The 2,419-nt window shown below is 40.6% G+C and overlaps 1 pseudogene; it reads right to left on the reverse strand.

The window, feature by feature from the left end:
* Nucleotides 1-1,388: 1,388 nt before the first annotated feature.
* LOC128780688 (large ribosomal subunit protein eL24-like) lies at nucleotides 1,389-2,119 on the reverse strand (annotated as a pseudogene).
* Nucleotides 2,120-2,419: the final 300 nt, after the last annotated feature.

The raw sequence follows: 2,419 nt of genomic DNA on the forward strand, positions 1-2,419 counted from the left end.
ATTTGAACAAATAATGAAGGAAAACTTCCCCAATATGGCAAACTTCCCCAGTATGGCAAAGGAAATAGACTTCCAGGAAGTCCAGGAAGATCAGAGAGTCCCAAACAAGTTGGACCCAAAGAGGAACACACCAAGGCACATCATCATTAAGTTACCCAAGATTAAAGACAAAGAGACAATCTTAAAAGCAGCAAGAGGAAAGGAGGCAGTTACTTACAAAAGAATGCCCATAAGGCTATCAGCTGATTTTGCAAAAGAAGCCTTACAGGCAAGACAGGGCTGGAAAGAAGTATTTAAAGTCAGGAAAGGCAAGAACCTACATCCAAGATTACTCTATCTAGCAAAGCTATCATTTAGAATGGAAGGGCAGATAGAATGCTTCCCAGAAAAGGTCAAGTTAAAGCAGTTCATCATCACAATGCCATTACTAATTGAAATGTTAAAGGGACTTTTCTCAGAAAAGGAAGATCAAAAATATGGACAGTAAAATGAAAACAAACTCACAACTATCAACAAATGAACCTAAAAAAATAAAAGAAAGAAAAATAACGAGAACAAGAACTAATCAAACAACTAGAACAGGAACAGAATCAGAGAAATGGACATCACATGTAGGGTTCTCAGTGGGGAGGGGGAAGGGAGGAATGGGGGGAAAGGTACAGGGAAGAAGAAGCATGATTGGTAGGCATTAAATAGACAGAGAGAGGTTGAAAATGGTATAGGAAACAGAGAATTCAAAGAACTTGTATGTACAACCCATGGACATGAACTAAGGGGGGAATGCTGGAAGATTAGGGGGTACAGGGCAGAGGGAGAATAAAGGGGGGAAATTGGGAAAACTGTAATAGCATAATCAATGAAATATACTTTAAGAAAAACACTGGATGGCACAGATAGGTCTAGATAAATTTTAGCCTCGGGAAAGACAAGAACGTGAATGATTGCTTAGGAAGAAAGTATCTTGGCCTTGCTTGGCTCCATGGTAAACTCAGAGTCCTCATGTTTTCAATTAATTCCTCAATTGAATTAATACAATTCTGATCTTTATAACCAAAATGGCTCTGGAAAATATAGGAGCAGATCACATTGCAGGCAGGCAACATAGCTCAGGCGAAAAAGTAGGATCAAAGGGTGGAGCAAATAGTGAAAAAAGCATTTTAAGGACTAAAGTATACACTGTAATTCTGTCTTTGAGGTCAAAGTCCTACTAATTTTAAGAGCTCTAAAGCGATGTGCACTGAAAGAACACTATTATCACCAAAAAGTTAACGTGCATGAAATCAAGCATCATTTTCCCCTCAAACCTCAATTATCTGGTCCATTCTAGCTTGCTTGCTTATTTATTTATTTTAAAGTCAGGTCTTTATTTAAAAATATGATCTGCCAACTTAATGTTTTCCACCAACATGGGGAGCAGAAATCTTCACAGGCTTCACATACTTTGCTCAGGTGCTGTGTTTGTGAGAGCTGCTGTCTTTTCAGATGCTTGCTTAGCCTGTTTTGCTTCCTTGACCATCCTGATAGCTTGTACTCTTGAGCCTCCTAACTTCAGGCTTCTCATTCTTCTTGGCCATTATAACAGCAAGAGATGAACCAGTGATGGCTCCCTGGAATCTGACTGCCCTCTGGGATTTGAATTTTTTTAAAGATTTTATTTATTCATTTTTAGAGAGAAGGGAAGGGAGTGAGAGACGGAGAGAAACATTGATGCAAGAGAGAAACATCAATCTGTTGCCTCTCAAACGTTCCCCAACCAGGTCCTGAACCCGCAAGCTGGCATTGGTGCCCCGACCAGGATCCGAACCTGCTATCCCTGGCTTTGCGGTAGAACACACAACCAGCTGAGCTACCTCAGTCAGAGCACGGTTCTTTTCTTTTGAATTCTTCCAACTGTTCCTTTAAAAAGTGCATTCTTTTGTAGAGGACAGTCCAGTTTATGTCAAGGATTCCTCTAGGAAAAGGATGCCAGCTAGCGTTTTGCATTAAGAAATTGGAAAACCTTCCCATGGGCGCTGGCATAGCACTTCCTGCACCTGGGGTAGACCTTGTACCCGGAGACTGCACAGCTCAACATTATAGCTGTGGCTGCTGGCAAGAAGGAAAGACGGTGAAGAGCCATCCTAACTTATTTAATAATGTCTCCCAAATACTCGTTCACACGCCCTGCCTTTCTCTACACTATTCTGTAACCAAAAGCTATATGCAAGGCAAAAGAAAAATATTAGGAGAAGCTATTCTTTTAAATCCTTATACATAGTAATTTAAACTATCCCCGCAGAGTCACAGCTGTTTGCAAAGCGTGGAGGTAATAAGCATTGATAAAAGAAAGAAGAGGGGAAACCCTTTCATACACTGAGAACTTGAAATAGTTCACTGTAGGTCCCAGGAGGAGAAGAGCAAAGAGAGACAAAGAAGATGA

The sequence above is a fragment of the Desmodus rotundus genome, chromosome 4, assembly GCF_022682495.2.
Source record: "Desmodus rotundus isolate HL8 chromosome 4, HLdesRot8A.1, whole genome shotgun sequence".
In the NCBI taxonomy this organism is placed as follows: Eukaryota; Metazoa; Chordata; class Mammalia; order Chiroptera; family Phyllostomidae; genus Desmodus; species Desmodus rotundus.